Genomic DNA, 18,151 nt, shown 5'->3' on the forward strand with positions numbered 1-18,151 from the left:
ATGGAGAAACAGTGAGAGACTATTTTCTTGGGCTCCAGGATCACTGCAGATGGTGACTGCAGCCATGAAATTAAAAGACGCTTGCTCCTTGGAAGAAAAGCTATGACCAACCTAGACCAACCTCTGTTTATTGAAAAGCAGAGACATTACTTTGCCAACAAAGGTCCGTCTAGTCAAGGCTATGGTTTTTCCAGTGGTCATGTATGGATGTGAGAGTTGGACTATAAAGAAAGCTGAGCACCGAAGAATTGATGCTTTTGAACTGTGGTGCATTGAAGAAGACACTTGAGAGTCCCTTGGACTGCAAGGAGATCCAACCAGTCCATCCTAAAGGAAATCAGTCCTGAATATTCATTGGAAGGACTGATGCTGAAGCTGAAACTCCAGTAGTTTGGCTAGCTGATGCAAAGAACTGACTCATTTGAAAAGACCTTGATGCTAGGAAAGATAGAAGGCAGGAGGAGAAGGGGATGACAGAAGATGAGATGGTTAGATGGCATCACCAACTTGATGGACATGAGTTTGAGTAAGCTCCAGGAGTTGGTGATGGACAGGGAAGCCTGGCGTGCTGCAGTCCATGGGGTCACAAAGAGCCCAACACGACTGAGTGACTTAACTGTAATGTAATTCCAAATGGGTTAATCCTTTTAAGGACTACCGTTTTCTCAGGAGAGACGCCATATCATTTTGAAGTTAATTGCCATGCAGCCACAAATATTTTGTGTACATTTCTATTTCATCTTTTTATTGCTAATGCTGAAGTATTGTTCAAAAGACAGCTGTTAACTTTCTTCAAGTGTTTCACACATTCACGAATAGTGGCTGTTTTTGGTATTATCTCTCATTACTTTTATTCAATACAGTACACAGTACTTATACTGTAGCACTTGAATATTTATCATTCTAAAGTTTAATTTGCTTTGAGTAGTTTTGTGAAGGATTTCACATTTTATGATCATTTGTTTTACACAGTTACCCTCCAGTGAAAAGAATTTGCTTTACTAGTGCTTTGCTCTTTAAGGTCTTTCTTAGTTATGTTAATCACTAACTCTATTTGAAACCAGTTTTTAATTGTCTTGGTTAACATACTGTCTAATCGACTATGCAGATTGTTCCCTGAGTATAGTAATGTTTTATGAATAGTAAAAAACACATTTAATCTGCTTTAGATCTAACTAGATGATACATATTTGATACAAGTTGGTAAGAATTTCCATTTTAAAACACTGCCTTATTGTGGAGGATACTACAGTGCTGTCTAAACTGTGTATGAATTTAGATTTATTTGAAAGTCAATGGAACCATTTCTGCAGAACCATAGATATCTTTGTAAAACTGATTTTGTAATATTTTAAAACAGTTCTTTGGAAGTTTGGTGCTTAAGGTTATATTTTTATTTATTTCTTTTTTCTGAGATGATTAATATACTGTCATCATAAGAGTTTGTCTAAAAACCTCCAGAACTAACCATCGGGCAATTGGATATCTGTCAGTACCAGGTAGGGAGGGTGGGACAGAAGTGAAAAATGTGTACCTTAATTGTATTCTCAACTCCTTCCTTTGATTTTTCCTTCTTCCCCAAGGTATATGGTCCACTAAGTCTACATTAAGTGATGTGTGGCCTGTTTATCCAGGATTCTTAGTAATAATGGAATTGGACAAACCAATGGCACCCCACTCCAGTACTCTTGCCTGGAAAATCCTATGGACAGAGAGCCTGGTGGGCCGCAGTCCATGGGGTCGCTAAGAGTTGGACAAGACTCAGTGACTTCACTTTGACTTTTCACTTTCATGCATTGGAGAAGGAAATAGCAACCCACTCCAGTGTTCTTGCCTGGAGAATCCCAGGGACGGGGGAGCCTCATGGGCTGCCGTCTATGGGGTCGCACAGAGTCGGACACGACTGAAGCGACTTAGCAGCAGCAGCAGCAGATGTCCAAAAACAAGTTAACTGGTGAAGTAAATTATGACATCATATATTAGAATATAATTACTGATTTGCTTTTAGAAAATTGCTGTCTGCTGCGCCACCAGAAAGTCCATTTTTTTTTTTTTTTAATTTAAAATTTCAAACATAGTGAAAGTGAGGTCGCTCAGTCATGTCCGACTCTTTGTTTGCGATCCTGTGGCTTGTAGCCCGCCAGGCTCCTCCATCCATGGGGTTTTCCAGGCAAGAATACTGGAGTAGGTTGCCATTTTCTTCTCCAGGGGATCTTTCCGACCCAGGGATCGAACTCAGGTCTCCCACATTGCGAGCAGACATTTTACCCTCTGAGCCACAAGGGAATCCCGGGGTCAAACATAGTAAAGAGAATAATAAATGAATCTTAATATACTTATTACTCAGCTTCAAAAATTAGCAACAGGGACTTCCCTGGTGGTCCAGTGGTTAAGAGTCCACCTGCCAATGCAGGGGACATGGGTCCAGTTCCTGGTCTAGGAAGATCCAACATGCTGTGGGGCTGTTAAGTCCTCATGTCATAACTGCTGAGCCGGCAAGGCCTAGAGGCTGTGCTCTGCAACACGAGGAGCCGCCACAGGGAGTAGCGCCGCTGCTAGAGGAGAGGCCCCACTCCCTGCACCAGAGAGCCCACTCACTGCATCAGGGGCCCAGTGCAGCCAAAAATAAATTTAAAAACAAGATATGTGTAAGAACATTGACCACAGCCAGCCAGTCCTGTTACATTTCTATCTCCCTTCCTTACCTCTCTTATCCTCTGCTGGATTACTGCAAAGCAGATCCCAGGTTTATCACTTTATCTGTGCATACATTACGTGTTTGGTCCTCAGATCCTGCTCCTTCTTTAAGGATTGCTATATTCCTTCTTATTTAAAATGATATAAAATAAGAAATAGCTCTGAAGTAAAAAAATTCTTGTCTGCTTAAACATTATATTGAATTTCTTAATTTTTAAAATTTCCTATTTTGTTTACAAGTAAATGCGATGTCATTCAGTGGTCTTATAAATGAAGAAGTATTTGTATAATATTGCCTTTTTTAATAGAAGAGCTTTATTGATCTGTAATTCACCTAGTATACAATTTATCCATTTGGAAGGTACAATTTGTTGTTTTTTAGTGTATTTGCAGAGATGTACACCCATCACCAAAACCAGTTTTAGAACATTTTTATCACTTCAGGAAGAAACCCCAATGACCTATATGGGAAAAGAATCTAAAAGAGAGGGAGTATATGCATAACTAATACACTTTGCTGTGCAGTAGGAACTAACACAACATTGAAAGTCAGCTGTACTCCAATAACATTTTTTTTATAAAGAAGAAACCCCATACCTATTAGCAGTCACTTGTTATTTTCACTCCAAACCCCCATCCCATCAGATCAGATCAGATCAGTCGCTCAGTCGTGTCCGACTCTTTGCGACCCCATGAATCGCAGCACGCCAGGCCTCCCTGTCCATCACCAACTCCCGGAGTTCATTGAGACTCACGTCCATCAAGTCAGTGATGCCATCCAGCCATCTCATCCTCTGTTGTCCCCTTCTCCTCCTGCCCCCAATCCTTCCCAGCATCAGAGTCTTTTCCAATGAGTCAACTCTTCACATGAGATGGCCAAAGTACTGGAGTTTCAGCGTTAGCATCATTCCTTCCAAAGAAATCCCAGGATTGATCTCCTTCAGAATGGACTGGTTGGATCTCCTTGCAGTCCAAGGGACTCTCAAGAGTCTTCTCCAACACCACAGTTCAAAAGCATCAATTCTTCGGCGCTCAGCCTTCTTCACAATCCAACTCTCACATCCATACATGACCACAGGAAAAACCATAGCCTTGACTAGCCGGACCTTTGTTGGCAAAGTAATGTCTCTGCTTTTGAATATGCTATCTAGGTTGGTCATAACTTTCCTTCCAAGGAGTAAGCGTCTTTTAATTTCATGGCTGCAGTCACCATCTATAGTGATTTTGGAGCCCAGAAAAATAAAGTCTGACACTGTTTCCACTGTTTCCCCGTCTATTTCCCATGAAGTGGTGGGACCGGATGCCATGACCTTCGTTTTCTGAATGTTGAGCTTTAAGCCAACTTTTTCACTCTCCACTTTCGCTTTCATCAAGAGGCTTTTGAGTTCCTCTTCACTTTCTGCCATAAGGGTGGTGTCATCTGCATATCTGAGGTTATTGATATTTCTCCCGGCAATCTTGATTCCAGCTTGTGCTTCTTCCAGCCCAGCGTTTCTCATGATGTACTACTCTGTGGTGGTTTATTCATTTTCTTTGCTATATTCCACAATGTGTATTTAGCTCAGTTTATCAGTTTTTACTGTTACTGGATATTTGTGACTTGTTAACAGTATTGCTGTCAACTTTTTTTACTTGTGCCCTGGTACATAAATTTTTAAAGGTATATGGACTTTGGTCACAGAGTAGATACGTTCACTTCCCGTTGATAATGCCAAACTGTTCTCCAAGAAGTTAATACCAGTTTACAGTCCCATCAGCAATGTGTGTGAGTTCTTTTTGTTTCAATTCCTCTCCAGTCTCTCCAGTGGTATTGACCTTTTAAAAAAAAAGTTAACTGGTATTATGGATGTGTAGTAACTTGTCTTTGTGGTTTTTTCCAACATTTCACTGATTTCTAATAAAGCTGAATCCCTGTCATATATTTATTGTCCATTTGGATTTTCTGTTTTGTGAAATTCATTCTTGTTCAGATCTCTTGTCCATTTTTTATTGGATTGGCTTTTCCTTTTGTTTGTACTCACTCTGTGAGTATAGCCTCCTGGGATTTTAATTTTTTATGGTAAGAAGTTTCTGTTAGGCTTTCCACCTTATGCAGGCTCTGGATTTTAATTTCTGTCTCCCAACACTTGCCTTGGGCATCCTAAACAAAGGGTCAAGTTTTCTGATTGGCCCATGACCACAAAGATTCTTGTTTTCCCTATCTTTGGAGCTTGATGATCATTTATTATCTTGTAGTCTCTTTTAAAAAAAAAATCTTTCTCAAATCTGTTGCAGTACTCCTTCTGTTTTTATGTTTTGTCTTTTGGCTGCAGCGTCTGTGGAATCTTAGGTCCCCAAGTAGGGACTGAACCTGCACCCCCTGCATTGCAAGGCGAGGTCCTAACCACATCAGCGAAGTCCCCTCTGGTAGTCTTTTTACTACTTTCAGGATTTTATTCCGCTTTTACAGTTGTTTTACAGGAGGTTTGATCTAAGTAACTTAGCCCATCATTATAGGAAATAGGAAGAAGTATAGTTAATTTATTGAATTTAACAGAATAAAGATAACTGAAGAGAGAGTTGCTGAGTGTCAAATAAATGCTTCTTTTCTACAAAAAACATGAGTTCCCAAGAGCTCCTTCTAAAGTTGGGAGTTGGAAGTGTGGATACTCTGAGCAGAGAAAAATTAAGGAATTAGAGTCATTACATTGTTTATTTTTTTTAACGCCAGGGTTCACTTTTTGACAGTCTTGTTGATTCTGTTATGAAAAATTAGGAAATTATTTTCCTCACAATTTTATTCGTTGTATTGTCACTTTCTGCCATAAGGGTGGTGTCATCTGCATATCTGAGGTTATTGATATTTCTCCCAGCAATCTTGATTCCAGTTTGTGCTTCATCCAGCCCAGCATTTCTCATAGTGTACTCTGCATATAAGTGAAATAAGCAGGGTGACAATATACAGCCTTGACGTACTCCTTTTCCTGTTTGGAACCAGTCTCTTGTTCCATGTCCAGTTCTAACTGTTGCTTCCTGACGTGCATATAGGTTTCTCAAGAGGCCAGTCAGGTGGTCTGGTATTCCCATCTCTTTCAGAATTTTCCACAGTTTCTTGTGATCCACACAGTCAAAGGCTTTGGCATAGTCAATAAAGCAGAAATAGATGTTTTTTCTGGAACTCTCTTGCTTTTTCCATGATCCAGCGGATGTTGGCAATTTGATCTCTGGTTCCTCTGCCTTTTCTAAAACCAGCTTGAAACTCTGGAAGTTCACGGTTCACGTATTGCTGAAGCCTGGCTTGGAGAATTTTGAGCATTACTTTACTAGCGTGTGAGATGAGTGCAATTGTGCGGTAGTTTGAGCATTCTTTGGCATTGCCTTTCTTTGGGATTGGAATGAAAACTGACCTTTTCCAGTCCTGTGGCCACTGCTGAGTTTTCCAAATTTGCTGGCACATTGAGTGCAGCACTTTCACAGCGTCATCTTTTAGGATTTGAAATAGCTCAACTAGAATTCCATCACCTCCACTAGCTTTGTTTGTAGTGATGCTTTCTAAGGCCCACTTGACTTCACATTCCAGGATGTCTGGCTCTAGGTGCATGATCACACCATCGTGATTATCTGGGTCGTGAAGGTCTTCTTTGTATAGTTCTGTGTATTTTTGCCGCCTCTTCTTAATATCTTCTGCTTCTGTTAGGTCCATACCATTTTTGTCCTTTATTGAGCCCATCTTTGCATGAAATGTTCCCTTGGTATGTAATTTTCTTGAAGAGCTCTCTAGTCTCCCATTCGATTGTTTTCTATTTTGCACTGATCACTGAGGAAGGCTTTCTTATCTCTCCTTGCTGTTCTTTGGAACTCTGCATTCAAATGGGTATATCTTTCCTTTTCTCCTTTGCTTTTCCCGTCTCTTCTTTTCACAGCTATTTGTAAGGCCTCCTCAGACAGCCATTTGGCTTTTTTTGCATTTCTTTTTCTTGGGGATGGTCTTGATCCCTGCCTCCTGTACAATGTCACAAACCTCCGTCCATAGTTCATCAGGCACCTGGCGTGCTGCAGTCCATGGGGTTGCAAAGATGACTGAACTGAACTGATTGTCACTTTATTAAGGTTTTTAAGATAAGCATTCTGTTCTGCAGCTAATATTCTGGTTATTTAACCTTACTATTAATTGGATAAATAGATTTGCACTTTGATTCTAATCTTTTGATCATACCATCTTATTCCTAAATTATTTGTTTTTATTTATCTCTTCATTGTCTAGATTTTAACAATAAATCCCCCTTTTTTCCCAGAAAGGGTTTATGGATGACTTTAGCAAAATATCCATTATTTTCTTTTCAGCTCCATTGTAGAATTTTAATCTCCATTTTAGACCTGCTGCTTTGTGTCTGTTTTCAATATGTAGTTATAATTTTATATAGAGAGACAGTGATATACCATATATATAAGATATATATCTTTCATTTCTCAAACACTTCTAGGCAGTTAGTAAATGTTTATTTTTAAGCTGGCAGTGCACTGTAGTGCTTTTGTGGAAGAATTGATTTACTTATTGAACCATACTTCCCTTTTTGGTCCCCTCCACATTTCCTGTCTTTATTTCCTTTGATGTCCAAATCTGATTTGTAATAAGTTTGCTTTGTCTTAATTATAAACTCTGATTCAATTTGGTCAGTATTGCTTATATCCTGGGAAAATGATTGGTCCTTTTCTCTAGTTTTATGTGTTTGTAGTGAAGTGGATTGGACTGTTATTTCTGTGGGCTTATACAATTGAAGCCTGTTAATTATCTTAAAGTATTGCTTTAATAAATTTTTATTCAATAAAAGTTATTCAGTTAATTTTTCATGTATGTATCAGTGTTGTTTTCAGAAGGTAGTGTGACATGCTGAAGGCAGGACTTCTCAGAAAGAAGTATGTTTTTGTATGGGTGAATTGCCAATCTCTCGAGTGTTATGTGCTATATATAGTCCTAAGAAAACCAAAAGTGCTCTTCAGATAGCCTGGCATCGACTTTCTTCGCACGCCTCCCTCCCTTCTTGCTGGCTGCCTCAAAAGGGGGGGGGGGTCACACATTTCAACTAATGGCAGCTTAGAATTTATTTATTCATAGTAGCTTTAAGGAAAGTCATTGTCATTGTTTCAAAATAATAAATCAGAGTCAAAAAGCTGGCCCGGAGAACTTTGGGGAGAATCTTTGAATGAATAGCTATAAGACTATTTAAAATGTTTCAGTTACTTACGCATATAAACATTACTTTCTAATGTGCTTAAAAACACTTTTTTGACGAGCTGAGTACCTCATCTCTGAATCATGTTTAAGTTGTTTGATGAACATTGTTCTTCAGAGATGGAGGAATGAATCCATTTTCTACTCTTCAAAGCTGAGAGCAGAATGTGTGTTGACGCAGTAACTGAGAAGGGGTTCTAGAGCCTAACTGCTGAGTGAAAACCCTGCTTGGTTTCTCATTAGAAGCTCTGAGGTCTTTGACACACTTCTTTGCCACACTTTATAGTGTCTTCATTTGTAAATTAGGTGTAGCAATAGCAGTATTTTTAGCACAGTGCCTGGCATGATTTAATGCTCATCTGAACCTTTTATTTATCTTTAATTGAATTTTTATTATTTTTATTTTACATGTATAATATGAGCCTATAATTGTGTGGGCTAGAATTTTGAGCAGTGATGAACAATAGACTTAAAGATGTAAGGGTCTTCGGCTACAAGAACAGTTTTAAATAAATGTCCAGGGTAAACGTGTTTTAAAAATATGAGTCTAAGAAAATGAATTGCTTTGGCCTGTATCAGCTTACAATAAAATTTAAAAGATATCTGTCATCAATGTGAAGCCAAGGAGAAGATGTTATTAGCAACTTGAGTGAGATGTGTGCTCAATCCAGAAAGATTGACAGTCCAAGGACTGACATTGGTCCTGTCCTTCTCTATTTGATTTTATAAAATTATGGTAGGAACTGGGGTTGCAGGCATCTTCCTTGATTGTTTCATAGTAAGAGCACTTCTCTCTTTGTCTTCATCTGTTTAGTTATTTAATGCACTCTGAGTGACTAGAAGCTAAAAGATGCCTGAGTTCCAAGGCAACGTTGGGTTTTTTTTTTTTTTAACTATGTTGATCTTAGTTGACATCTTTCATTTATTTATTTACAGATACTCAAAATACTTTTTCTTTCTGACGAACTTTTTTTTTAAAGAAAATATTGTTTTTCATGTGGACTTTTTTTTTTTTCAAGTCTTTATTGAATTTGTTACAACATTGCTTCTGCTTTATGTTTCTTTTTTTGGGCCTTGAGGCATGTGGGATCTTAGCTCTCTGACCAGGGATCAAACCCACATTCCATATATTGGAAGGTGACCTTTTAACCACTAGACCACCAGGGAAATCCCCTGATGAACTCTTTTATGCTGTGTTCTTGCGTTTAAGTTTTCTAATAATTTATAAATAATTTGCCACCCATGTGGCTGTGTAAAATAAGATTTTAAGCAACAGTAACTCAATTTTATCTTTTAAAGCTATGCAATACAAAAACAATTAATATGCATTTAGAAGTAAATTTAGGAGAAGGCAATGGCAACTCACTCCAGTACTCTTGCCTGGAAAATCCCATGGATGGAGGGCTCCCCATGGTGGGCTGCAGTTCATGGGATCGCAAAGAGTTAGACACGACTGAGCGACTTCACTTTCAGTTTTCACTTTCATGCACTGGAGAAGGAAATGGCAACCCGCTCCAGTGTTCTTGCCTAGAGAATCCCAGGGATGGGGGAGCCTGGTGGTCTGCCGTCTGTGGGGTCGCACAGTCGGACACGACTGAAGCGACTTAGCAGCAGCAGAAGTAAATTTAAATAAATCTGTAAATATGTGGATGAGTGTGTATTGCCTGTTAAGGAATCATCAATTTTGGCTTATATAACCAGAAAAACTCACTTATCATTATCCTTTAGGTCATAGGTCATTTGTTTACCTGGTTATTTTTAAAAGTATGTGAGCTATAGCATCTGCGCTCCAGTATTTTAACTTAAGTGTTAAAAAAGCTAGCAGTAGCTTGTCTTGATCCTTCTGTTACCATGTTCTGGAGGGAAAATGTATAATTATTTGAGTAGTTTGCCACAAGCTTATTAATTTGGAAAATTGAAGATATTACTAGCTACTTAGGGAACAAATGGCCACCCCGCTGGTTAAAGCCTCAGGCCCCTCTCTGGGTCTGAAGGTAGCTCATTCTGTAACTTTCTTCTTTCACATCTTCCTGTTTCTAAAAAAATTGGCCATGTCTGTCTCCCAGCTTCCACAAGTTCAAGTTTTCAGACTACGTTTCTCTTTCTCAGTTTTCTTACTTCATTCCCTCCCAGAAGACTGAAGCATAGCATACAAGATGCTTTTTCATCCAGAGTATTTTAATTGCTTGATACTGCAGGGAAACAGGAGGATTATTCACTTCTCCATTCACCCTCACACACACCCCCACGCCTAAAGCAGGGGCGGGGGTAGTAGTACAAAAGCTGACTATGTCAGAGAAATCTGTAGAGTTGTTCCTTTGCTTACTTAATATATAAGCACCCTTCCCCTCCATCCATCTGCATAAAGAAATTTAGTTATTCAGTCCCTTAGTCATGTCCAAATCTTTGCAACTCCATGGACTGCAGCATACCAGGCTTCCCTGTCCTTCTTTGTCTCCCAGAGTTTGCTCAGACTCATGTCCATCGAGTTGGTGATGCCATCCAACCATCTCGTCCTCTGTCACCCCCTTCTCCTCCTGGCTTCAATCTTTCCCAGCGTCAGGGTCTTTTCCAATGAGTCGGCTCTTCACATCAGGTGGTGATAGTATTGGAGGTTCAGCTTCAGCATCAGTCCTTCCAGTGAATATTCAAGGTTGATTTCCTTTAGGTTTGACTGGTTTGTTCTCCTTGCTGTCCAAGGGACTCTCAAGAGGTCTCCAGCACCACAGTTCAAAGGCATCAGTTCTTCGATGCTCAGCCTTCCTTATGGTCCAATTCTCATATCCATACATGACTACTGGAAAAACCATAGCTTTGACTATAGAGACCCTTGTTGGCAAGAACTTTGGCAGAAATTGACAAAAAACTAAGAATTTTTAGTTCATTTTTAGAAATCAGGTAGCTATTTTTCTGGATTTAATCTGATGATGATTCTGGACCTGAATGAGGAAAATCTGCCTGGCTCACAGAGGTTTCTCTCTAGGTTAAACTTATTCCTGGACCTACCAGTTACCCCTTTTCCTTTCTGTGGTTGTGGCTACACACTTCTCATCCATAGAGTCTCTGCTCTAGTGTTGTTGTTTCTTTTCCGTGGCAAACTGACTGGATTCCCTTTTTCATTGACTTTGTCGTCGTCCAGTATTTTAAGCCAGGGTTTGATGTATGACGTAGTCTAATGAGTGGAGAAGCTAACCTGGCCTCAGCATTGTCTCGCCTGTTGTCAGGGCTCACGTCCTTTGCAGAATCTCTCACTCAGTTCCTGGTGTGTGGTCTGAAGGTGGTGTTACGCAGTAGCTCAGAGCTTGGCGCTTTGGGGGTTGCTTGCTAGCTGTGTGCCTGTGGCAAGTTGCCTAACTCTATTGGTCTGTTTTCTCATTGATAAAACAAGATCTTTAATACTGCCCACCTCTGTCTGTTAGACATCCTAAAATAGCAGTGATGCAAATGTGTTTTTCTTCTTTGTACAGAAATTCCAAGGTAAGAAGTCCAGGTCTGGTGTGGCGGTCCCATGGTTGAAAGCAACTGTCTGCCATCACTAGTTTGTGGCTTCCATTCTCAAGGTGATCCAGAATGACTGCTGTGGTTCTAACCATCACATCTATATTCCGGGCAGCAAAACGGAGGCAGTAGGGCAAGTCAGAAAGGCTCACCCAGCGTTGTGAGAGGACCACATCCAGACTCATACCCTGTCAATTTTGCTTCTATTCCTTTGGTCAGAACTTGATAACTTGACCTTGCACTTACAGAACATCAGAAAATACCAGTTTTTATCTGGGTACAGCTGCCACCTCAGTGGAATTAGGGTTCAGTTACTAACAAAGAGGGAAGAATGGGTGCTGGGAAAGTAGCAGTCTGTGCACCTCAGAGATAGAGGAGACAATGCATGCATAGTACTGAGTGCTAACTGATAGAGAGTACACCTCCGTGAACGCAGGCATTGTTATGATTTTTGCCAGAAGGTCAGATTACCAGCAGGTCCCACGTTTTCTTATTCCTTTCTACCCGTTTATGTACTTTGCAGGGTAGTGTGGTCTTTTATAGTATCGTAATACCCGAAACCAAAACAACCACAGGTGATTTCTTTGAAGGGTAGAGGTAGGTAGGTAGTAGTTGCGCCCCTACTAGAGACCATTCGTCTCTAGAATAGGTTTCATCTTTTTTGCTTAATTAGCCAGTCTTAACATTGGTGGAGTTGATACATCCTTTTTTTTAAAAAAAAAAAAAGAAAGAAAGAAATCTGTTTCTTTTTCACTGCACTGGGTCTTTGCCACTGTGCTCGGGCTTTCTGTAGTTGCAGCGAGCGGGGCCACCCCTTGATGCGGTGTGCAGGCTTCTCACTGCGGTGACTGCTCTTGTTGCGGAGCACAGGCTCCAGGCACACGGCCCTCAGTAGCTGGAGCAGGCACACTCGGTAGTTGTGGCTCGTGGGCTTGATTGCTCCAAGGCATGTAGAGTCTTCCTGGGCCAGGGATTGAACCCGAGTCCTCTGCATTGGCAGGCAGGTTCTTATCCACTGCTCCACTAGGGAAGTCCTATATGTCTTTTTTCACTTTGATTTTTAAATCTTCAACTGCTTTTCCTTCCCAGTACTTTGAACCAAAAAGGCCACTGTTAGTACATACGCCTTTTTGTTTGTTTTTTTAAATAAAGAGAATTAATTTACTTGTTACATCCTTTTAAATTGTCTTAGGGTGATACAGAATGACAATTGGGAATGATTTTACTTAATGCTTAACTTTGCTTCATTAAACAACCTCAGTGTTACCTACCAAAGTTTTGTATCAAGCTTTACTATTTTCCTATATATTCATTGTGTAGTGAATTTTATAATATACAAATTTTTGTTATATAATTGTAAGAGAGAGAGTTGAGCCTTCTTGCCTCTTATTAAGTACAGTCTACCTTATATCCAAATAATTAAATTTTGGTAAGATAGGAAAAAGAGAGGAGTGATATATAACTGGGAACCAAAATGACATTTTGATAAAGCCTGCCTTCAGTTTTCAAGGTAGCTGAATATCTGTATATTGAATCCCAGTGTTTCTTTCTGGCTGTGTTGTGAAAGGCAAACATATATGTGTCATAAATGCCTGTGGGTTGCAGTTTTTGTTTCTCTTTTTTTTATAAATCAGTCACCTGTGACTTTTAGATTCTTTTGCTTGGTATTTCTATCTAAGAGTCATCAACCTTTATTAATAATTATTTCTATACACAGTGATATAGTCTTTCCTTTACATGGATAGGAAAAATGCACAATTCAAAGTAGTTTTCTTAGGATGTCTACACTTAAATTTAATGTTTTTTAAAAATAAATATAAATAAAAATTCATCAAATGATAGGGTACCTGAAGTAAATGCTAAACATTGTAGTTCTTTGTAAAACCACCTTAAGTCATAGAAGTTTATCAGACTCAAGTAATCATTAAGATTAAAATTTGTATCACTCAACAGTTTTAAGAAACTTTAATATTAGTTAACAAACCTCCTATAACAAGGTAAAATCAGTAGCGTGGAATTTTTTAAAAATCAGACTTGCCCAATTTTATACTTTATGTAGAAAAATATGTACTGAAGATTCTAAAAGGCTGTCATCAAAATAACTTTTGAAAGATTGGGCCTGTCTTCAAAAAGGAATTTGTAAAATAACTTAATCTTTAAAAAAAAATTAGTAAAATTTGCTGTTAAATGTAACTGAATATTCTGGAGTCCTCAGTTTGGAAAAACCTGCTGTTCTGTTAGGTTAACTGCATCTTGTTTTATTTATTTTTATTTTATGCTGGGGAACAATTTTTTAAGACATGTAACAAGGAAATGTAGTATAATTGTTTGACTTTTTTTTTTCTTTCTTTTTTTAAATTTTATTTTATTTTTTACTTTACAATATTGTATTGGTTTTGCCATATATCAACATGAATCCGCCACAGGTATACACGTGTTCCCCATCCTGAATGACTTTTTAATATCCAGTATGTTTTCGAAAATGTGTAGTAATTTAAATAAATTTAGAGTTACTATATTTTATGTAGAAAATGCTTGATATTGCATAGTTTTTGCATTCTTGGAAGGAAGTGTAAGTTATTTATAATAGCTTATAAGACTTCCATTAATATTGGTGACTTCTGTTTGATTTAAACTCTTGAACTATTGTGTATCTTTGCAAAGAGGAGAAGTAGGAATACAGTCACCTCTTTATAAATTAGGCAATTCAAAATTTCATTTTAGATATTTCCTTCTTCCCAGCACATCTTTCTTTATCATCATCCCCTTGGTGTTTGTTCACAGAAGCAAATTAATTTTATTATTAACTTAGGCAAAATATGATTAGGAAGATAAGTCTGCTACAGAAGTAACGATATTTTTCAGAGCTAAATACGGGGGAGGGGCAAAGGGGGATGGATGGACTGGTTGTTTGGGTTTAGTAGATGCAAACTGTTATGTGTAGAGCGGATAAACAACAAGGTCCTGCCTTACAGCACAGGGAGCCATATTCAGTTATCCTGGGATAAGCCATAATGGAAAAGAATATAAAAAAGAATGTGTGTGTGTGTAACTGAGTCATTTTGCTGTACAGCATATATTAATACATTGTAAGTCAACTCCAATAAAAAAAATTTTAAAAACAAAATATAAATAATTTCCAAGTTGCATGCTGTTTTGGATAGTTCGTATTACATCTCTATTTTATTTGCAAGATTATTATGATTCCAGTGCTCTGATTTAAACCTTGACTGACACCATTGCAGCTTAAAGCATTTGATCATAATTTAATAGATAGGGGTATCTTTTAAGAGTGTGATATCACGTTATTCCTGACTGATTTTAAATTGCTGAAAACAGCTGTAGTGATTATTTTGCTCTTGTAGATTTTGCATATGAAGCTAGGAGATAAATGTCCTAAGAAAAATTTACCATACGTATTTTTAAACTAATAAAGATGAAAACTGCATTTGCCTGGAGCAATTTAAAGTAGAGCCTTGTATCTTATAGAATTCAACACAGTATTAAGCTTGCATTTGTTGAAAGTTCTCTGTCTGTTCATGTCTAAGTTGAAAACCTAGTTAATGTAAATGTGCATTTTTGTGCCTGTTATTCATGGTTATGTCATGAAGATACTTTTGCACTGGATAAGATAATAACCAGGCTATAGAAAGTCTGTGATGGGCTAAGGCATTTTACATGTTGCTGTTCAGTTGCTCAATTGTGTCTGACTCTGTGACCCTGTGGCCTGCAGCCTGCCAGGCTCCTTTGTCCATGGGGATTTTCTGGGCAAGAATACTGGAGTGGGTTACCATTTCTTTCCCTGGGGATTTTACATGTAATTTAGAATTTAATTTAAGCCATATAAATGCCCTATCAACTGATCATTACTATCTGTTTTACTGTGAGGATGTTGAAGTTCAAAGAAGTGAAGAATATTGCTTATGGTCATGTAAGCAAATTAGGGGAAGTTAATTGAATTTGAACCCAGGTCTGACTGCAGAGCCCATATGTGTTCCACTGTCCTGTATTTTTTCCTCATAGTAAGTTCTGTGGACTTTATAAGCCATAAAAAGTAACCCCCCTTTTCAGCAAATCTGACATGTGAAAATCTAGATTTGCCAATATACAAATTTGGGATATTCTTTATTCTTGTGAGATGATTCATCTCATGTTCTTTAAATGACACGACATGACATTTAAAATATTATTTGCTTTCCTGAAATCCATTTTTTCACTCAACATTTTAAGAATACCTGCATCGTGAGATTTTATCAAGTGAGGCAAACCTCTATTTTGGTGTTCTTTGTTTAGCATGTACTTCATGAATGCCTGCTCTATGCCAGGTTCTAGGTGTTACAGAGATAAGTGGCCTGCGAAAGCATAGTTCCTGCTGTCTCTGGAGCTGGCATAACTAGGTTTCAATACTGGTTCCACCTTGATCTCTCAGTAACTGTAGGATCTTAGCAGGTCCCTTAGCCCTCTAAGGCTCTCTCTTCATCTTTCTTAGGGTTATCGTGAGGATTAATTGAGATAATATATGTTCATAGCATGGTACCTGGCATGTGATAAAACACTAACGTTACCTTTTAACATCTTAAAAATAGCACTTGAAATATAAATACTTTTCTTTAAAAAACAAAACAAAACAAGTTTAATTAGTATCCTGATCTTCAGTCTGAGACAGTAGTCATCATTTCTGTATCATTTGAAGAGTTGTGTAAGCATTTCCCTTTGTTCTGCACACTGCCATACACATTTTAGAAATACAGTATACCTTAAGCTGTGTGTTTGTTTTTTATATTTTAAGGGTAATGCTAGAATCACTGTGTGGTATAATTCCAAATACACACATATATATGTTAGGCATATGGCAAGTACAGTAACCTGTTTTCTTATTAGCTTTCTTCTGAAAAAGAAGATAGAGTCACTTTGTGATTTATTCTTTGGAACAATATGAGAAAAGATTTGAGGAAGAAGTTCATCATTGATTGCAAACAAAAATGTTGTGACAACTTCACTCTGACTTATAGTAGGCACTTTGTACAATTACTTGAGTCTTTTGAATGGGAAGTATTTCTCAGTATTTTTTAAAGTAGTGAAGTTTAAACACTAGGTATTTCCATTGCTGTATACCTGAAACTAACCCCACATTGTAAATCACCAATATTTCAATAAAAATTTAAAAAACTAGGTATTTCGTGTGCACTTAAAATATGTAGACACTTGAATATGTAAATACCAGTGCAAGTGATTTTGAAGATATATTTATGAAAATTTTCGCAAGAGTAATCAATCTGCCTAATTTCCTTCTAGATTACTAAATGTTTTAGGATATTATGATTTATCAAAAGCTTAAGGAGGAATTAAATGCATTTCAGAAATGATTTTTTAGACATGTTCAAAAAAAATCAGTGACAGATTTCCTAGAGTAATGGTTTCCATCAATAAAATTTTGTTATAACAGTTAAATTTTCTTTTGTGAACTGATGCAAAAGCCTCACTTATAATACTTCTAAGGAGATTTGTACAAACTATATCTCCTGTAAAAAGATGTGTCAGGGCTATTTTTATTATCTGAAATGAAACCTTGTTAGAGAAAATCTTACTTTGACATTAAATCATTACCGTGTTTTTGTTTTTGTTTTTTACATTACAAAGTCCAAATGCCAAGGAAAAGTCAACTCATAAGCTGGAGAGGTATGTAGACAGTTCAATTATAGTGACTGATAAAATAGATTTTAGTATTTTTTTTCTGTTTTCATAGTTCTTTTGAATCCTGATTAAGCCTTTTTAAGTACATAAGGGATAATTTGATGTTATAAACTTTTTTTCTTGTTATACAAAAAGAAAATTATGCAGTTGATGTAGAGATTTTTGTTTTTAACATGGATTTTTAAAGGACTTTTTTGTACAGTAGGTTTTAAAATATTTCTTTTAGTATGTACAGCCAACTTTTGTATTACCTTAGATGTTGTAATGGGAAGTCAGTTACAGTTCTGAGTGAATATTAGCTCTCCTGAGTTTTTATGTATAAGCAAACTTTTTGCATAGATGCTAACTTTTGTAACCTCAGTTAAGATTTTCAGAAATATTTTGTTAAAGTTTATTAAAGTCAATATTTAATGACCAGTTTTAATGGTTAAATTTTAAAGGAGTGAATTAAGATGTTATTTGTACTTAGAAGTCAGAGAAAATAAGTGGCATAGAAATAAATGATTTAGCTGTTCTTTGCGAGCAAAAAATGTTCTCACCTTTAAAGCTAACTTTCTTGATTATTTAATTTAGATAGCCATACATAAAACCTAATTTTAAAAAATAACTTCTTGTTTAGCATGAACTAAGGAAATGACCACAAACTCATTGAGCCTGAGATTTACCATCAAAAGAGGTACTGAAAAGAATCAATAAACTTCTTCCATAGGAATAATGTTTAGTGTTACTCATGTGTTATTTTTGAGCTTGAAAGATGAGATATTTAGGATAATTCTGAAAATGAACTCTCTTCATTATTCTAATACTGTATACTCTATTGAGAATAAGTTACCCATGCTGTATTGGAGTTCAGTCTGCAAAGGAATGAATTGGCTGATTTTTGTCACTTACAAATCCAGCCAGGGTTACTGTAGCCTGTAGCCTGCCAGTTGACTGCATCAATGCATAATACTGTGTGAAGTCATTAAAAGGCATATTTGTTTTAAAAGTGACACATGTAACTTTTTACTATAATTATTAACTATAAGCAAAGAAGTTAGTCATGCTTTC

General features: G+C 37.4%; 1 protein-coding gene across 2 annotated transcripts in view; it reads left to right on the top strand.

The window, feature by feature from the left end:
- GTF2F2 (general transcription factor IIF subunit 2) overlaps nt 1-18,151 on the top strand; it is a 140,519-nt gene that overhangs the window by 38,309 nt on the left and 84,059 nt on the right. The window lies entirely within an intron of this gene.

The sequence above is a fragment of the Bos javanicus genome, chromosome 12, assembly GCF_032452875.1.
Source record: "Bos javanicus breed banteng chromosome 12, ARS-OSU_banteng_1.0, whole genome shotgun sequence".
Taxonomy (NCBI): domain Eukaryota; kingdom Metazoa; phylum Chordata; class Mammalia; order Artiodactyla; family Bovidae; genus Bos; species Bos javanicus.